This window comes from Elephas maximus, chromosome 15, assembly GCF_024166365.1.
Source record: "Elephas maximus indicus isolate mEleMax1 chromosome 15, mEleMax1 primary haplotype, whole genome shotgun sequence".
Lineage (NCBI taxonomy): Eukaryota > Metazoa > Chordata > Mammalia > Proboscidea > Elephantidae > Elephas > Elephas maximus.
The window spans coordinates 19948381-19968533 of NC_064833.1; the positions used below are offsets into that span (position 1 = coordinate 19948381).

Sequence of the window (20153 nt, forward strand, 5' to 3'; positions counted from 1 at the left end):
AACAACAACAACCCTTTACAGAGAAAGTCTGTTAATCCCTAGTCTAGTCTAACGTTCTTCAAACTTTTTAAAAAATATAACTTCTGGTGAGAAATACATTGTATATCACAATCTAATATGCACACATACACAAACACAACTGAAAGTTTCCTGAAGAACAGTCTTATCCTGACTGCTTCATCTGCGCTCTGATATGTTCTGTTATGTTCCATTCTATTCTGTACATTAAACAACACTGGTTTGACACACTAAAATGATTTTACAACCTACAATGGTTCGAGATCTGCAGTTTTGTGGGGGTGGGGGAGGGAACTGGCTTAGTCAGTCCAACCATCTCATTGTATAGATAAAGAAACTAAAGCTCACAGAGGTTAAGTGACTTCCCCAAGGTCGTGCAGCTGATGGAACACATGGTTGGAATTAGAATTCAAGCCTCTACCCTTTCTGCCTCTCAGGTCCCACAAGAACTGAGTAAGAGGCTTGGTGGCCCACAAACCAGGAGCAGAAGATCTGACCAGAGTAACACGTGATTAAGATCTGGTCTCAAACCCTGCTGCCTTCTCCTGTGCCTCAGAAAGGAGCACAGGGTGGAGGTGAGTTGGGGCACCAGCACAGGGAAAGAGTTGTAGCTCAGGGGAAGGGTGAACAGCTTGGTGACATTGGATCTGGTTTGCTCAGCTGACAAGGCCATGGCAGTAATGGGACCAAAGGCCTGGAGTCCCTCTCTTAGCAGATCAGCAGGGCGGCTCCCTAACCCAGCAAGTTATCTTGCAAAAACCTCCTCCGTCCACAAAAAGACCAATGCGGGAAGCTGAATAGATGCACACCAACCCCACCGCTCCAAACCAACTCAAAGCACAGGGACACCCCTGAGGACAGGTAGGGTTTGTATGAGCCATCACCACAGGTACCACGGCCAGTCAGTGGTCAGCCCAACAGATATGAGTGGTGAACTCTGGAATGACATATTTAATTCGTCCTCATATCTCTCATGGGGTCTAGGGTGGGACATCCAGACAAGGAGCTCAGTAAGTGTGTACTGACCAGCTCTAGGTTAAGTGTCAAGAAGCTTCCATTCAGGTCTGGCCACTGACACTTTTTCTGGCTCTTATTCCTGCTTCAAGGGCCATGTCCTCATTCTGGAAGAGCAAGAGCATGTTGGAGCTGGTTACTTCACTGAACAGAGAAGAAAAGCAAAGCCAAGAGAAGTAGGGATGAGTCCAGGGCTCAGCTGGGCAGAAACATGTACTATCCACCAAACTCTCATGTGCTCCCCCATGTTTCCCAGGCCCCTTGCAGTGAGGCAGAGCCATATGGCTGGTTCTGACCAACGGGCTGGGAGATGAAGCGACACATTTAAAGTGTGTGTATGTGTCCCTTTAATTTCCTTTCCTCTGCCCCAGCAACCTGAAAGCCAATGGTTTCAGATCATATAGCTACAAAATTCAGGCAGCCTGGATCCCTTAGTCACAGGTTGGAGGAAAGCTATCTTGGAGAGCTGTTGCCCTTCAGTGGACTCTTATGAGGGTAAGAAATAAACCTTGCTTTGTTTATGTTAGGATATTGGGGTTTACTTGTCACTGCATCATATCCTAGCCTAACCTGAGGTTAAGGTTGTGTGTCAATTTGGCAGGACCATGATTCTCAGTGGTTTGGCAGTTATGTACTGATGTAGTTTGGCAGTTATGTAATAATGTAGTTATCCTCCATTTTGTGATATAATGTAATCATCTCCATGATGTGATCTGATGTGATCAGCCAATCAGTTGTAAGGGAAGTTTTCTTGGAGGTGTAGCCTTCATCCATTATATACGGACATTGTGGCAAACTCACTGGTTTTTGCTCGCTCTGGATCCTGCATCTCTCTCATCATCACCTGACCTTTGGCTCTTGGGACTTGAGCAGCTGCCTGCCAAGTTACCTGCTGACTGTGGATTTGTCAGCCTCTGCAGCCCATGAGCCAGTAGCCTGCTGTCTTATCTGTCGATCTTGGGTTTATCAGCCCTTGGAGCTCCGTGAGTCAGAAGAAACCTCCAGCCTGACGCCTGACCCATGGACCCGGGAGTTCCAACCTCTACAATCGCATAAGCCATTTCCTTGATAAAAATCTCTCTCTCCCTGTATATATATGTACACTTCACTGGTTTTGCTTCTCTAAAGAACCCATCCTGAGACACCTGACTACTCATATATCTCATCCAGTACCTGTCCTAGAGATTTCACGCACCTTTGTCATAGAATGGTCATTTATTCTCTATTACTTAAACACACACGCACTCTACTATATTGAAATCCCAATAAGGCCATTTTTCCTGTTACACAAAAGAGCCCAGTAAAGTTATTTAAATTTAGTGAACCTGGCCGCCTCCCTGTTGACAGGTTGGTTTTTATTTTTTTCCTTCCCCAGAGAAAAAAATTGGTGATAAAACTGCAAGAAGACAAGTATCTTGAGGATGAGAAGTGCATTTGTGCCAAGAAGCACCTTCTAATGGAATGGAAAAAGATGCCCCTGTTACTAATTCTACTCGTGTGGTCTTTCACAAACAAAATCTGAAACTCTGGAAGGGTAGACAGGGCCAGTGTATCTGTATCTAAGTTGCTAAGCCACTTAACACAAAATCTTCATTAAAAAAAAAAAAAGCCACTTAACACAAAATCTTCATACTCTTTACCTAATGGTCTAGCAACATGGTATGGTAAACACATGGGCTGAGACCAGGCTTTAAATCCCAGTTTTGCAATATACCGTGTAACTCGGGCAAATTAACTTCCTGGGACCTCGATTTGCTCATGTGTCAAATGGGCATAAAAGTTTCTATTAAGTGGGGTTGTTGGGAGAAATAAAGAAGACAAGGTACCATATATAACATACTTGGTTCAATGGATGGCATATACAAGGCATTCAATAAGTTTGTTTCTTCCTCCATGCCACCTTAAAGTAGAATTTGTTCTTATGTTCAAACTCTGACAAAGAAAGCTTAATACTGGAAGCAGTAGAAAGATTCCCTGGGATATTGCTCTACGGGCCACAAGGCCACTGGCACAGGAAGATGGAGAAGGTTTTCCAGAGAAGACACAAGAAGTAAAACCAAGACAATAGCATGAAGTGGATCCAGGTTGCACACAGAGGCCTGATCTCCAGACCAGGCATTGGGGCTGAGCCAGGGAGGCGGACAGGTTGTCAGAAGTTGGCCAAGAGGCCCTGAACCTGTGACACTGCCTGCCTGGGACAGAAGCTGACTTAACTGCTTCCTGTTATGAAATTGTCCAGAGACCAGTTCTTTCCAGCGGTGGCAAGGACCTGCCACCAGGGGCAGTAGTGAGCAGCAACTCATTCCATTTTGGAAGTACTAACCTGGGAGAGAAGCCCTAGTGGTGTAGTGGTTAAGAGCTCCCGCTGCTAACCAAAGGGTTGGCAGTTCGAATTTACCAGGCGCTCCTAGGAACCCTGTGGGGCAATTCCACTCTGTCCTGCCCATATTGCCCCATTGCCATTGAGTCAATTCTGACTCATTGCGACTCTATAGGACAGACTGGAACTGCCCCATAGGGTTTCCAAGAAGTGCCTGGTGGATTCAAACTGCACATGAATGAGAGAGAAGAGAGGATGGATGGTACATGTGGGGTTCAGGGGACAGTCCTGTTCAACTGGTGTGGCGTACATGGCAGAGGCGGAAGTGATTCCAGCAAAATATGCCTGGTAGGTAGAGGCCAGCCCTCAAGGAACTGCCACACCAGGCTAGGAATTTGGACTTAATCCTGTAGGTCAGAAGTCTGCAGAGTGGACTGGAAGTCCGCAGAGTGGACTAGAAGTCCAACCAAAATAGTTTGTTTTTTGTTTGAATGCCTTTAGACTGGACCTATGCCTTTTACTCTGACCCAGTGCCCGCCTTTTTGTGCTGACCTCTACCTGGCCCACTTCACTCTTCTGTGCTACCTGCAAGGTCCCTGAAAGCATTTGGGTTCATGACCCTGGGCCACCCGTGATCACAAAAGGTCTTCAGGAGGTGAGTGAAACACGATTAGGTTTGGTGTTCTAGAACCACATGTCAGTGGATTCCAGGCAGGGAGAGAACGGCGACCGACCACACAACATGGCTTCCTTCCACTCAGACTTCCTCCTTCCCTCTTATTGAAAAAGTAGATGGAAGAGATCAGATCCACTCCGGAAGAGTTCTGTTCACTTTTGGGCAGTTAGGCCCTGCATGACTTTCCCCTCCTATTTCAACACACACGGCACATGCACAGCTTCTCTTTGATTCAGTTCTGTTTGTCACCTCAACAACTATGTATTGAGCAACCCTTAGCCAAGGCTGGTGCTCAGGTGGCAGGGGGTGGGGAAGTGAGAATCAAAGTGTAAAGCCCCAGCGCTCAACAAGCTCAGGGTCCAGTCACGGCTCCAGCACATACACATGAAGCTATGGGTAGACAGTCCAAGACAGCAGGCTTCTGAGACCCATGGTGGCCTTGCAGCAGAGACAGCTGCTGCTCCCGGCATGCCAGCAGGTGAGTGCCAGGCACTCTGTGTACAGGGGGCGGGGGGGAGGGGATTGGCAGCAGCTAGGGGGGGTATGAGCACCTTTGGTCCTATGATGCTGCCAGCAAGCTGCCTTCCGCCGAGGCAGGGCCCCCTGGGCTAGGCTTATTAAGAGAAGTGGGTAAGTTCAACCCACGCGCAGAATCCACGTGGCCTTTGACCAAACCAGGCTAGAAGGCTCCTGTCATTTCTGTAAGTGATACATCTGTTCTTCATCCAGAAATCTCAGAGCTGATTCCCTAATTCTCCTACCAGGAATCAGGTAGTGCCCCACACCCCTGAGCCCTGCATAACCAGCAAGCTGGTTATGCCCAAGGTCACTGACAGTGTCCTTTCTCCTGGCTGGGGAAAACCAGGAGATTGTCCACTCAGCAGAAAGGACCCCAGGCCACCCTTCCCTGGCTGGCCTTTGACCCCAAGCATATCACGCATCAGGGATTTTCTCACAGCTGGGAGCACAGAAACTCACGCTGGCTTTGGAGATAACAGAGCAGCCATGGACTGTCCACAGCCTGGCAGTGGAAATCTGTGAGCTACAGCGGGTTTGGAAGTCTTTGGAAGAAGTATAGCCAGGGTGCTTCTTGGAAGCAAGGATAGGCAAGATCTTGTCTCACTTACTCAGGACATGTCATCAGGAGGGACCAGTCCCTGGAGAGGGACATCATGCTTGGTATAGGGTCAGTGAAAAAGAGGAAGACCCCCGATGAGATGGACTGACACGGTGGCTGCAACAGTAGGCTCAAACAGAGCAATGATTGTGAGGATGGTGCAGGATCACGTGGCATTTCACTCTGTTGTACACAGGGTTGCTGTGGGTCAGAACTGACTCTACGGCACCTGACGACAACAGCAGAGCCCGTACTGGGCTCTGCGGATGGGATCCATGACTCCCGGGACATGGTCAGCAGGCCTGAGGGGGCCTGCATGTCCAGCTTCCCTTCATCCCAGACCTTTTCCTTCTGCGCAGTGGGAGTGGGAGTTCCCAGCCACACAGCCAAGGCATAAGGATGTCCCCCAAACTGCTGTGAGGCCCTCTGCAGCCTCACAGCATGTGAGGTCAGAGGTATGTTAGTGACAGCAACTACCACACCAGCTAGCATTCTAGGGCACTGACCAGACGCCAAGCACTTGCTAAGTACTTTACAGGCATTACCCCTGTGATGCTGTAATTTTTCCCATCAACCTTTGGAGCAGCGATTCAGCCTCTGCAGGCCCATCAAGGTGGCTGTGTGGGGTGTCAATGCACGGTTCTGCAGTGGGACCAAGAGCTCCGGGAGGGACGGGGCAGTGGCATGGTCATCTTTGTGTCCCTCCCAACACTGAGCGCAGTACTTTCAACACAGGAGCTGGGTGGTGCCAAGACGAGGAAAAGGCAAGTGGGGCACCCAGGGCAAACATTTAAGAAGGCTTTCCTGCTCAGGCGGCGGCCCTGAAGCTTGAGGGTGAGCGCCTCCTTAACTTTTACTTACTGGGTGCCTCCCTAACCTCACCCCAGTCCTGGTTCTGGGTAGTGAATTGGTCAGACAGATCTGGGTGTGAATTCTGCTCCTCTGTTCTCCTGGGGTCTAATCATGGTGCCAGCACACATACTTTGGGGATCATCTGGTCCAGCTTGGGGAAACAGGCCCAGGGAGGTAAGGGGGTTTGCCTGAGGTTACACAGCTAATCAGTAGCATGTTATTTTTCCTCTTGTCTATGAAGTGCCTGGTATCATGCCCTTCCTGTGCCTCAATTTCCTTATCTGTAAAATAGGGCTAATGACAATAGCAAGCAGGGGTAGATTACCCAATAAACGAGGTAAGAAAGGTTTACTTGTGCTTACTTACTAATCTGTAGTGCACAATTTCACTTGTTTTTCACCAAAGATGTGATGAAACCCATGTGAAATTGTGCACTATAGATTGGTTAGTAAATACGATTAAGTCCACGCATACCTGGCTTCCTGGTCGATCCACCATGATACCAAGTGTTAACGAGGCTGTGAAGAAACTACAAACCTGATACCTTGCCGGTGGGAATGTAAAATGGTGTAGCCACTTAGGAAACCAGTTTGGCAGTTTCTTAAAAAGTTAAACACAGAGTTACCATAAAGACAAAACCCACTGTTGTCGAGTCAATTCTTACTCATAGCAACCCTATAGGGCAGAGTAGAACTGCCCCAGAGGGTTTCCAAGGAGCGCCTGGTGGATTCAAACTGCCGACCTTTTGGTTAGCAGCCGAACTCTTAACCACTGTGCCACCAGGACTCCATACCATAAGACCCAGCAATTTTACTCCTAGGTATCTACCCGAGAGAATGAAAACCCACGGTTACAGAAAGACTTGTACACAGATGTTCACGGCATCATTATTCATAACATCCAAAAAAGTGGGAACAACCCAAGGGCATCAGTTGGTGAGTGGATAAACAAAATGTGGCATTAGCCATACAGTGGAATACTACTTGGCAACAAACAGGAATGAAGCACTGATGCACGCTACAATGCGGATGACATGAAAAACATTATGCTAAGTGAAGAAGCCAGACACAAAAAGACCACATATTGTATGATTCCATCTATTTGAAATGTTCAGAAAAGGCAAATCCATAGAGACAGAAAGTAGATTAGTGGTTGACTACGGCTGGAGGAGGGGGCAGAGGCTGAAAGGATGGACACTGACTGCTAATGGGTACAGGGTTTCTTTTGGGGTGATGGAAATGTTCTAAAATTAGATTGTGGTGATGGTTGCCCAACTCTGTAAACATACTAAAATCAAAGAATTATACACTACAAATGGGTGAGTTTCAGGGTATGTAAATTATATCTGAATAAAGCTATTTCAAACAATGGGCAGCGACAGTATGTATGTCACAGAGTTGCACGGTGCCTGACACAAAGTAAGTGACCTATACATCATAAACGAAAACCCATTGCCATTGAGTCGATTCCGACTCACAGTGACCCTATTGGGTGGGGGAGAACTGCCCCATAGGGTTTCCAAGGAGCAGCTGGGGGATTTGAACTGCCGACCTTTTGGTTAGCAGCCGTAGCTCCTAACCACTGTGTCTCCTCTATACGTCACAGTTGATAATTATTATTACGCCCAAGTATGTATCTGTTGCTCAATTAAAAACTGCCTGAACTGCCTCAAAGGTCTTTTACTTTTAGGAGAACTTTGGGGAATCTAAACTGGGCAGTCACCTGTAATTCTGCATCCCTAAGTAACCTGCCCATCCTACACAAGACACCCAATCAGCTACTTCTGGCTGCAGCGGCCACGGCAGACACCATAACTGATGTGGGTAAAAGTGTTCGAGTCTTGGATTCCAAATACCTGTGTTCAAGGTGTGGCTCTGCCCTTCACCCTATCTACTCAGTGGGGCTCTATGTCTTCCTTTGCTGTGATTCTCAGTGCTGGCAGGAGGCTCAGCCACCAGCTTGGAGTATCAGTGGAAGGAGCCACAGTCCTCCTCCTGGAGCCTCAGGTACATGCAGGGTAGGTATCCAAGCCTTACGTGTACCAGGTGTGGCATAAGACTGCCTGGCTTCCAGAAACCTTGACCACGGGACCTCCCTGCTGTATGCTCCCTTGTCCATTAAATGGGGATAACATAGTCCCTACACCTCTCAGGACTGTCCTAACACTATAAAGCACTGAGAATGGTGCCCATGTCAGCTAGGGCTACCTATGCCAATGGTTGCAGTTGTTAAGTGGCAAATACATACGAACTCCCTGAGAGCAGGGACCATGTTTTCTTCCTCTGGCAGGCAGGGGCTCAGTGAGGGTTAGGGAGGGTAATGGGGGCCGGCTGGTCAGGGAAGGCCTACAGAAAAAGAAGGGCTTTCACCTAGACTATAGCCAAACCAGCTGCTGCTGAGTGGATTCCTACTCATGGTGAACCCACGTGTTTCAGAGTAGAACTGTGCTCCACAGGGTTTTCAATGGCTGTGACCTTTTGGAAGATCGCCAGGCCTTTCTTCTGAGGTGCCTCTGGGTAGATCTGAACCACCAACCTTTCAGGTAGCAGCCACCCAGGGACCCCATATACAATAGGAAAAATAACACACTTCTGAATGGCCACATAACCTTAGGCAAATCCTCTTAGCTTCCTAGGCCTCAGATGCCCCAAGGTGGACCAGATAACGTTTCTCTCAGCTTAAACGTTTCTTTTTTTCCAGAGTTACATTTTTTTAAATTATAGTTTAGGTGAAGGTTTACTGAACAAACTAGCTTCTCATTAAACAGTTAGTACACATATTGTTTTATGACATTGGTTAACAACCCCACGACATGTCAACACTCTCCCTTTTCAACCTTGGGTTCCCTATTACCAGCTTTCCTGTCCCTTCCCACTTTGCAGTCCTTGCCGTTGCGCTGGTGTGCCCATTTAGTCTTGTTTTGTTTTATGGGCCCGTCTAATCTTTGGTTGAAGGGTGAACATCAGGAGTGACTTCATTACTGAGCTAAAAGGGCGTCCGGGGGACCATTCTCTCAGGGTTTCTCCAGTCTCTGTCAGGCCAGTAAGTCCGGCCCTTTTTTGTGGGTTAGAATTTTGTTCTACATTTTTCTCCAGCTCTGTCCAGGACCCTCCATTGTGATTCCTGTCAGAGCAGTCAGTGGTGGTAGCCGTGCACAGTCTGGACTCAGACTGGTAGAGGCCATGGTAGTTGTGGTTCATTAGTCCTTTGGCCTAATCTTTCCCTTGTATCTTTAGTTTTCCTCATTCTCCCTTGCTCCTGAAGGTATGAGACCAGTGGAGTATCTTAGATGGTCGCTCACAGGCTTTTAAGATCCCAGATGCTACTCACCAAAGTAGAATGTAGAACATTTTCTTTAAAAGCTATGTATATTATGCCAGTTGAGCTAGATGTTCCTCCAGACCATGGTCCCCAAAGCCCTCAGCCCAGCAATTTCGTCCCTCAGGGGGTTTGGATGTGTCTGTGGAGCTTCCATGACCTTGCCTTGGACAAATTGTGCTGGCTTCCCCGGTATTGTGTACTGTCTTACCCTTCACCAAAGTTACCACTTAACTATTGTCTATTTAGTGTTTTTCCATCCCCGCCCTCCCCCTCCCTCATAACTATCAAACATTGTTTCTTTTTGTGTGTACACCTTTTCACGAGTTTTTATAGTAGGGGTCTCAAATAATATTTGTCCTTTTATGATTGACTTGTTTCACTCACCATAATGCCCTCCAGATTCATCCATGTTGTGAGATGCTTTGCAGATTCATCACCGTTCTTTATCATTGCGTAGTACTCCATTGTGTGTATGTACCATAGTTTGTTTATCCATTCATCAGTTGATGGGCATCTAGGTTGTTTCCATCTGTTTGCTACTATGAACGATGCTGCAATGAACATGGGTATGCACACGTCTATTCACGTGAGGACTCTTATTTCTCTAGGATATATTCCTAGGAGCGGGATTGCTGGATCATATGGTATTTCTATTTCTAGCTTTCTAAGGAAGCACCATATCATTTTCCAGAATGGGTGTATCATTTTGCATTCCCACCAGCAGTGCATAAGAGTTCCAATCTCCCAGCAGCCTCTCCAACATTTGCTATTTCCTGTTTTTTTATTCTTGCCAGTAATGCTGGGGTGGGATGGTAGCTCATTGTGGTTTTGATTTGCATTTCTCTAATGGCTATTGATCATGAACATTTTCTCATGTATCTGTTAGCCACTTGAATGTCTTTTTTGGTGAAGTGTCTGTTCATTTCCTTTGCCCATTTTTTAACTGGATTATTTGTCTTTTTGTTGTAGAGGTGTTGAATTTTCCTGTGGATTTCAGAGATTAGACTTTTGTCTGATTTGTAATAGCCAAAAACTTTTTCCCAGTCTGTACGTTCTCTTTTTACTCTTCTGGTGAAGCCTTTTGATGAGCATAAGTGCTTAATTTTTAGAAGATCCCAGTTATCAAGTTTATGTTCTTAAGTTTGTGTGTTGTTAGTTACGGTTTGTATCCTGTTAACGTCATGTATTAGGGCCTATAGTGTTGATCCTATTTTTTCTTTTATGATCTTTATAGTTTTTTGCTTTATATTTAGGTCTCTGACACATTTTGAATTAGTTTTTGTGTATAGTGTGAAGTATAGGTCCTGTTTCATTTTTTTGCAGATGGACATTCAGTTTTGCCAACATCATTTGTTAAAAAGGCTGTCTTTTCCTCATTTGATGGACTTTGGGGCCTTGTTGAAGATCAGATGACCGTAGGTGGATGGATTTACATCTGGGTTCTCAATTCTTTTTTTTTTTTTTTTTTTTAGGTCAGCAGAGTACTTTTTGATTGAGTTGAAATTCACATAACATACAGTCAGGGATGGATTAACCAGTAAGCACAGCGCACGCTGGTTTATATTAATAAGCAAGGTAGGCATAGGCTTACTTGTGTTTACACACCAATCTGTAGTGAACAGTTTCACATGGGTTTTTACCACATATTTATGTGGTGAAAAACGGCTGAAATTGTTCACTACAGACCAGCAAATATGCACAAGCAAGCTCGTGCATGGAGCTCTAGTGGCGTAGATGTCAAGAGCACGACTGCATGGGTTCTCAATTCTGTTCCATTGGTCAATGTATCTGTCGTTGCACCAGTAACAGGTTGTTTTGACTATTGTAGCTGTATAGTGGGTTCTGAGGTCAGGTAGTGTGAGTCCTCCTACTTTACTCTTCTTCATTAGTGCTTTACTTATCCGGGGCCTCTTCCCTTTCCATATAAAGTTAATGATGAGTTTTTCCCTCTCTTTAAAGAATTCGAACATTTCTTGATCCTACCAAAGTACCATGTCGCTATTAGATGCACCCCCGTCACACACACCAGTTCCTTCTCCAGCGTTTCCAGATGACCTTATACTTTCTACTAGGAAATGCATGAACCCCGTTTCTAAAAGTGCTGTACCAGGCAATGTCCAATCGTGTGGCTGCCGTGACAGACGCAGCCCTCGGTCCTTCAAATGTCTTCCATTAGCCCACAGAGTGATCCATTCTGTGCCTCCATGCACCTCAGAGCCCTTGCTCTTGGAAACAATGTGACGCCTTCGGCCTCTCCTGAGCTCCTGTCTCTGGCAGAAGTTCACTGCATGGTCAGAACCAATTCTGTAGCACAAAGTTCCCGGAACAAAGTTAACAGGCAATTCTGCAGGATAACGAAACCTCAGAGCTCTCTGTGAGGAGAGGTTACGTGTGGGCCTGTGCTTCTCTCCACCCCTGCCTGGAGCCACCATTCTTCCCCTCCATGTCTTGGCCAGAAGACAATCTGTTTCTCCAGCTTCTAGCTGTCAGTCTGTATCCCTCCATTACCCCCTGGCCCCCCAAGAAAGCAAAGACGCACCCGTCCCTACTAGCACAGGCATTCTGGCCTCTCCTACCCTCTCCGGGTCAGCACTCACCCAGGGGTGGATTATTCAATTGTCAAGGTAAGCACAGCACTTACTGTGCTTACCACATCATCTGTAGTGAACAATTTCACATTTTTTCCCCACACCAAAAATTCTGCTCCTAGGTAAGGCTGGCATCTGTCTCTCTCCCAGCCCCACAGCACAGAATCAAAGTCTCTTTTTAAATTTACAGTCCTTGACAGGGGCGGGTGACCCAGTAAGCAAGGTAAGCACAGGCTTACTTAATCTGTAGTAAACAATTTCACATGGGTTTCACCACATCAGAGATGTGGAACTGCTCATTACAGATGATCCGGTAAGCAAGGTAAGCACTGTGCTTACCTTTCTTATTGGACAATCTGCCCCTGCACCCACCATAATCAACTCGGCCATGACATCCAGCTCTGGCCAGGCTGTATGCAAATATCTTAAAGAAGCTGTTTCCTCTACAGAAGAATCCCCATCAAAAGGGGGAAAATGCAGAACAGAATCTAAAATTCTCATAGACTCCAGGCTTGCTGGAGCCACCGAGGCTAGGTGAACCGGAAACTACTGCCCCGAGATAAACTTTAAACCAAAAAATATCCCTGGAAGTCTTCTTAAAACCAAACAATAGTTTAGCTTAACTAGTACAGAACGTTTGCCTGGAGTATTGCGCTCTTTTAAGATCTATTTCTATGGGATCAAACTGACAACAGCAAGTCTAAAGATGAGACAGGAAACTGAAGGGGTAGTGACTTTTATGTTAATGGGGGAGGAACAATTCAGAAAAGGAGGGTGGAAATGGTTGCACAACTTGAAGACTGTAATCAGTGTCTCTGAACTGTACATGTAGAAATCGTTGGACTGGTTATGTTCTGCTGTGTATATGCTCAACAACAATGAAAAATAAAATAAACTAAAAGTGAAAAAAATAAAAAGACATTGTTTTCGCACAGACAGGGGTGTGGTGCAGACGAAAACAATCTCTGAACGTCTTTCTCTGTAGGCCAAGGAGATCCCACAGGGATTCTGGTACACCCAGGGCTTGGGGGAGCCTGAGGTGGCTTTGTTGTTAGAGCAATCCAGCCTTGTCTCATATTTTAAGAACAGCGGGAAGGTAATATCAGCTGAAAGGAGTTTTCTGTGCGCTATTTAACTAAATGGCTCTGCAGCTGGGGAGCGCCATGGGCAGGGTGTTATGATTCACGGGCCCACAATTACAATGATCCTCTTTTATTGTATAAAAACAGCAACACGGCCATTCTCCACCCTCCCAGCGCCTGCTCTCTCCACTGCCTCCCCCATTGGCTGGCCAGGTTGTGCAGCATCCAGAAAATAGCACCCAGATTCTCTGTGGTCCCTGATTTTGCAGCTTCCAGCCCACTGGGATTTTTTCTCTCCAGGCCCAAGGAAGTGAGCAGGAGAGGGCAAGGTGGACAGGGGGCATTTCCTCCTGGAGAATATTCCGTTACAGACACTGATAGAGGCTTAGAATTGTCTTTTTATTTTTGCAGGTTTTTTTTTTTTTTTTTTTTTTTTTAGGGGTGTGCTGTGGAAAACAGGCACAGATTTGGAATTCTCTCCTGTTTTGATGAATCTCATTCACACACACACACACACACAAACACACAACTGCACCATGCCTGACTGTGCCCCGAAGCACCTTCTAAAACAGTCCCTTCCCCCTGCACCTTCTTCTAGGCTGGTGTGGAGCTGGCCTCCAGGAGACTCTCAGAACTTCAGAAAGACCCAGCGATGGCCGAGGGCATAAGCTTTGGAATCAGATTGACCTGCATTTGAATCCTACCTCTGTGACTTTCTCTGTGTGATCTTGAGCAAGTACCTAACCTCTGTGAGCTTTGGTTCCTCCATCTTTGAAATGGGCCCAGACCACCACTATTTAGTCCTTATGGTCAGAATAAACGGTATCACGTAGAGGGCGTGTTTCACTGAGTGCCTGCCACGGTTGCTGTTAGCTGCCGCCGACTCATGGCAACTCCACGCACAACGGAACAAAACACAACCCCGTACTGCGCCATCCCCACGACAGGGTGCAGATCGGACACTTGTAACTCACTCAGTTTTCACTGGCGATTTTCGGGAGTAATCGCCAGACCTTTCTTCCTAGTCTCTTAGTCTGGAAGCTCTACTGAAAACTGCTTAGCGTTGTAGCAACACTCAAGCCTCCACTGATAGATCGGTGGTGGCTGCGCATGAGGTGCACAGGCCCCGAACTGACGCTAGGTCTCCTGCGTGGAAGGCAAGAATTCTAGCCCTGAACACCAACGTCTCATGTCTGGCACACAGTGCATAGCAGGTGCTCAATTTTCAAGAGCTGCCACTCTTCTTAAGGCCGGGAACATCGTGTGTTTGTGGTGAGTCTGCATGTAAGGGAGCTTTTATATGTTCGTTCTCATGGGTCAGAGTGGCCAAGGCTGGTGTCAGAGGAGACAAGAACGCAGTGCGGGGCTTGAACGTCAGCCCCCTGTGGAATGTTTAAGTCTTTCTGCAACGCTGGTTTAAATCGCCACTGTTTCACAGCCCGTGCATGTATGCTGCCTCCTCCTTAATTCAGACTTCTGGTCCCTCCTCACTTTCTGTGGATGTTTTGGAGCCTCGCAGCTGCAGGCACCCAAGCAAGCCCAGAAATCCTGTAGCCTAGGAACTCTGCTCAGCCATCCCCTGCCCTTCTCAACAGTCGGAGCCCTCCCCATTCCCATCAAGTCCGCCCGAGTCTCCAACAGGGAGAACGCCCTTGCAAAGAATGAGCTACCTCAGTCTGGCTGCCCTCTGAGGCCTCAGGGAGACCGGATTCTACTCCTCGCCCTGAACTTGGCAGCAAAGGGTTCCCAGGGCTCTGCTGGTTTCCCCTGAAAGATAAGTCCAGCGTGGGCGTCCCACTCTTCCACCCCCAAACAAGCCTGTGCACCTGTGCAAAAGGGACCACAAACCCCTCACCCCAAGTGTATACCTGGGTCACACTCCTTAATATCGATCCCTCATGCATGAAGGAACCCTGGTGGTGCAGTGGTTAAAAGCTCAGGCTGCTAACCAAAGGTCGGCAGTTCGAATCCACCAGCCGCTCCTTGGAAGCCCCATGGAGCAGTTCTACTCTGTCCTACAGGGCCGCTACGAGTTGAATCGACTCAACGGCAATGAGTTTCAACAGGTAACAGGTACCCAACATCCATCTGTTGGTTTGTCCTACTGCGGTGGTTTGAGTATTACTACGATGCTGGAAGCTATGCCACCAGTATCTCAAATACCAGCAGGGTCATTCATGGTGGATAGGTTTCAGAAGAGCTTCCAGACTAGGGCAGACTGGGAAGAAAGACCTGATGATCTACTTCTGAAAATCAGCCAATGAAAAAAAAAAAATTTTTTTTTTCAGGGATCAATATTGAAACCATTTTATTCACTCCAGATTCTGTTACGTGTTAAATATGATTGCAGTGGAACAACGTATAATGAGATTTAATCTTCTAGGTGTTTCCAATACTGGGGGGGAAGAGGAAGAAGGTGTGTGAACCATGACTTTCAACGGGTAAACACTGTCCACAGTGGGGAAAGGCAGGAGTCAGCAAGAGAGCTGTTCTGGCTCTGGTCTTATTTCATTTTGAAGTTTGAGTGGAGACTTGGGGTCTGTTAGACACATACTTGGGGTCTGTTAGACACATACACAGACACACACGCACAGACACAGATACACACACACAGATACATACACACACACAGGCAGACACACACCACTGCCAGTCAACATCTCTTAAATGCATGACTACAGGCACAAGAACAGGAAGCAGATTGTGGGTGGATGTTCTTAAAATCACAACCTGTTCAGTCTAGGGTGGGGCCTTAGAGGGGAGTGGAGGAGGGGAATGAGGAGCGATTTTTTTTTTTCAGTTAAAAATGAAACTGCCTTGTCAATACTAAAAACAGCATCCACGTTATTGCCTACCCAAGTGGCACACACGCAGCCCAGCATCCTTTCTGCAGGGCACTGCCTGGACTTGACCATGACGCAGCACATTTCAGCACCTGAAAACACTGCACCGGGGTCTCCTGTGATCTAGGCCGGCACAGCTTTCCATTTCAATAGGTGCTCAGACTTGGCATGAGGGTGAGGAGCACGTGTGCCTATGCGAGATGTGGAGGAGAATGGCAATGAGGTGGGGGCAGTCAGGGTCCCAGCATCAACGATAAAAATCCCCTCATGGTAATTACTTGGTACCTCAAGGATACAATAAAGTCACATCCTAAAGGTGGTGGCAGTGGTGAGGACAATGGTGGTGGCAGTGATGGTGATTAACAGGTAATGTTTACTGAGCACAAATCATGCGTTAGGCACTGTGCTAGGCCCTATTATAAATTTCTTTCTTAAGCCTCACCACAATGCATAAGACTGCTAGTATATCTCCTGGGAGCCCGTGGGTGGTGCAAACAGTTAACATAACATGTTCAGCTGCTAACCAAAAGGTTGGCGGTTCCAATTCACCCAGAGGTGCCTCAGAAGAAAGGCTTGGCCATCTACTGTGGAAAAATTAGACACTGAAAACCCTATGGAGCCACAGCTCTACTTTGATACACGAATCAGAATCTCCTTGAGAGCAACTGATTAGAATGATCTCTGTTTTAGAGATGAGGAAACTGAGGCTCAGTGAGGTAATAGCCCAAACTCACCAAGCTAATAGATGAAGCAAAGAGAATCAGGGATGGTGGTCTTTGCTGGAGGAATCCAGTGTGAGGGATTCGACAGAAGGACCTCCAAGGTCCTCTGATGTCATCCCATCGATTTAAAGCAAAGGTGAGAGGCCCTGTCTCAAGTTAGTCTGCTAGTGAACGGCAACACTGCAGCTGGGACCTGAGGGTCAAAAGAAAGGCAAGTGGAAAGTCAGGAAGTCAGCAGCACCCCTTTCCAGGTTTTTCAATTCCACTAACTCAGTTATGGCAAAAGGAAAGGCAGCTACCTCCTAGGAACAGCTGACAAAAGCCTAGATAATGTTGGATTCTTGCTGGCAAAACCTAAGAGAAAATCTCCCCAGCATCCCTCACTTCCTCACTGGCCGCATCTTCTTTTTGCCCTGAGGCAAACCTGGTCCCCTGGTCTGAAATGTTCCAGAACTCATTTTATTTCAAATTATAACCAAGCTGGTTTGTCTCCCCAAGGCACCCTGCTGTCAGTCTTCATCCTCCTAAAACACAGGACATTCCCCTCTCAACAACCTGCTGTGGTGGCTCCCCAATACCTATGGATTAAAAGCCAACCTCTGCCACATTGCATCATCTCTTTGTTCTGTCTCCCATGCATCCCCTCTCCACCTTCCCAGGATACTTATGGCTCCTGGGACACGGTTTTAGTTTCATCAGGGATACCTTTGCATCTTAGGTGGCAAACACTCTACCTGCCAACTTAACAACCATACCTCCATTCATTCCTTCTACCTTATAAACTGAGCCCCAACTTGTTTATGGTGCCTAGCTAAAATATTTGATTGCCCCTCCCTGGCACGTCTGAGTGGTCACGTGACACCGTTCTGGTGGGTAAGTTAAGGACTGAAGTCCCTGGGAGGAGTATCCTTTCCCAAACACAACTGCAAAGCCATACTAAGTAAAAGCATTTTGTCCCTGACTTGTCCTACTTTCTTCTTCCTGGAATGCAGATGTGAGGCCTGGGGACACAGCAGCCGCCTTCCTACCACGAGGTGATAAACCCTGGGCTAAAGGTGGAAGAACTGAAAGATAAAACTTGGGTTCCTAATGATAGGGCTAAGACAACATCCCACCTACCCTTCTTGTTTTCTGATGCAAATGAGCCCGCATCTGGTGAAGTCACTGGTGGTCAGGATTTCTGTTGCCAGCAGCTGAATGCAATGATATGCGACACCTCTCCAGATATTGTTCGTAGTCATTCATAGGTCAGTTCAGATGGTACCCCCTCCAGGGAATTCTCCATGTTCGCTCAGAGCAGAATAATCACACCCTTCACCGTGCTTCACAGCAGCACTTGTCTCAATTATAGCACTTACTTAACCCTGCTTGATTTGGCCCATGAGTGTTTCCCTGCCAGTCAGCTCAAGTTCTTGAGGGGGGGCACCTCTATCTCATCACATCTCTGTAATGCCTTGCTTTGAATTGGAGCAGCAGTGGGCACTGGCTGACAGCACACATTCTGGGGTGTGGCACTGTGGTTTACTAGTGTTTAGCTAACCTCTCTATGCCTCTGTTTCTTCATCTCTAAAAGGAGAAGCTAGGAGTACTTCTCATACTGTGGTGGTTTGTGCGTTGTTATGACGCTGGAAGGCATGCCACCAATATTTCAAATACCAGCAGGGTCACCTATGGTATACAGCTTTCAGCAGAGCTTCCAGTCTAAGATGGGCTAGAAGGAAAGGCCTGGTGATCTCCTTCTGAAAATGAGCCAATGAAAACCCCATGGATCACAACAGAACACTGTCTGACATAGTACCGTCTAGGCTGAAGACACTCATAATGCACGGTGGGTACAACATGGATCTGAGTATACCAACAATCACGAAGATGACGAAGGACCGGGGCTGCCATGAGTCGGAGCCAACTCTACGGCAATTAACAAGACTACTTACCTCACAGGGTCGTTGTGAAGGCAAAATAGTTTAATCACAAACGCTTAGAACAGTCCCTGGAATACAAAAGTGCTTAATGACTGTGGGCTCTTACTATGATGATGAACATTACAGTCGCTGAATGACTAAATAAATCAAAGCATGGCTGCTAAATGAATGAATAAAAGAGTGAAAAGCAGGAATATTCCTATGAGTTCAGACCACCAGGCAGCACTGTGGTTACGGCTCCCTCTTCACCCGCCTGCACCCAGCCTCTTAATTTTTCATTCTAACAACAGCTGACCATGTCTTGGAAGCTTCTGTAACAGAGCAGTTAAGGCTCTGAAGTCAGACCTGGCTTCCAACACTGACTTTGATTTTTACTGTGTGGCTTTGGGCAAGTTTCTTCACCTCTCTGAGTCTCCATTTCCTCAACCGGGAACTGGAGATAAGAACAGTACTTGTAAGTTTACGATGAGAATTAAACGATAAAGCACATAAATCATACCGTAAGATGCCTGGCCTACTGTTATAGTTAGTAACCATTATCAACCCTGACCGTTATTCTTTTTGTCAACTGACAGTATCCCACCCAATCACACGGCCCTGACAGGAATGAGACACTTGGGGTGGGGTTACCTTTCAGCTAGGTCAAGACACCCTGTGTTTACATCATGGGAATACCTTTCTTTCTTGCTAACAAACAGGTGCATCATTTTGATTTTTTCCTTTAACCGGGGGTTAGTTAATGTATCTGATCTATCCTGAAATTGGTCTCCTGAATTTTCCCATTAAAAGCCAGGTAGCTCCTTAGCTGGCATCAAACCTGGTCAGAAGGAAAGGTACAGGTGCACACCAGAGCGTCTAGACAACAACAATACTTTCACAGACCACAGGTCCAATTATTGTCAGGGACACATTTCAATCTCACTTTCAGATTTTTCCCCTCTGGCTTAAAAGGCACGTACATGGGTTTATATAACTTGGCTTTCAAACTTAAATCAAACCTTTATGTTAGTCCCATTCAACCACTTGAAGGCTCCATTAATCTATTTTTACTATTAAACATCCCCTTTTACAAGATATTTATCCCACTTGGTTGTTATCCAAATGCTTTTTGACATTACTGCCCTGGGACTGAACTGCTCCAACTCGCTGCCCTGAGAGATAGAAAATCACCTCCTGACTGAAATCTTGAAGGGCTCACAGAACCCCAGCCCTTCACTTCTAAGGGCATTAATTTCTACTGTACACAGAAGAGTGAGGGTGTGTGTGTGTGTGTGTGTGTGTGACTGAATGAGAGTGTGTGTGAGCATGTGTGTGAATGAATGTGTGTGTGAGGAGGAGGAAATTTTCCTTACCAGATCTGTAGTGAACAATTTCACATTTTTTCACCACTTCAAAGATTCTGCTTCTAGATATGGCTGGCACCTGTCTCCCTCTCAACCCCACAGCATCCTTCTACAGAATCAAAGCATCTCTTCAAAGTTACAATCCCTGACGGGCAGAAGTTCCCAGTGAGCAAGGTAAATACGGGTTTAGTTGTGCTTATTTACTAATCCGTAGTGAACAACTTCACACGTTTTGTTCACTACAGATTAGTAAGTAAGCACAAGTAAGCCCATGCTTACATTGCTTATTGGGTAATTCGTCCCTGTGAGTGAGTGTGTTTGTGTGTGCGTGTATG

The 20153-nt window shown here is 46.7% G+C and overlaps 1 protein-coding gene across 5 annotated transcripts in view; it reads right to left on the reverse strand.

Moving 5' to 3' along the window:
* Nucleotides 1–20153, reverse strand: part of ZHX2 (zinc fingers and homeoboxes 2) — a 194497-nt gene that overhangs the window by 172250 nt on the left and 2094 nt on the right. Inside the window, exon 2 of one of the 5 annotated variants that reach the window (XM_049854059.1) lies at nt 18488–18543. The exons of 3 other annotated variants lie outside the window; for them this stretch is intronic. The gene's annotated coding sequence lies outside the window, so the exon portion shown is untranslated. Of the gene's footprint in view, nt 1–1044; nt 9573–18487; nt 18544–20153 lie in introns of those variants that run through there. One more of the 5 variants, XM_049854061.1, reaches the window with a different exon arrangement.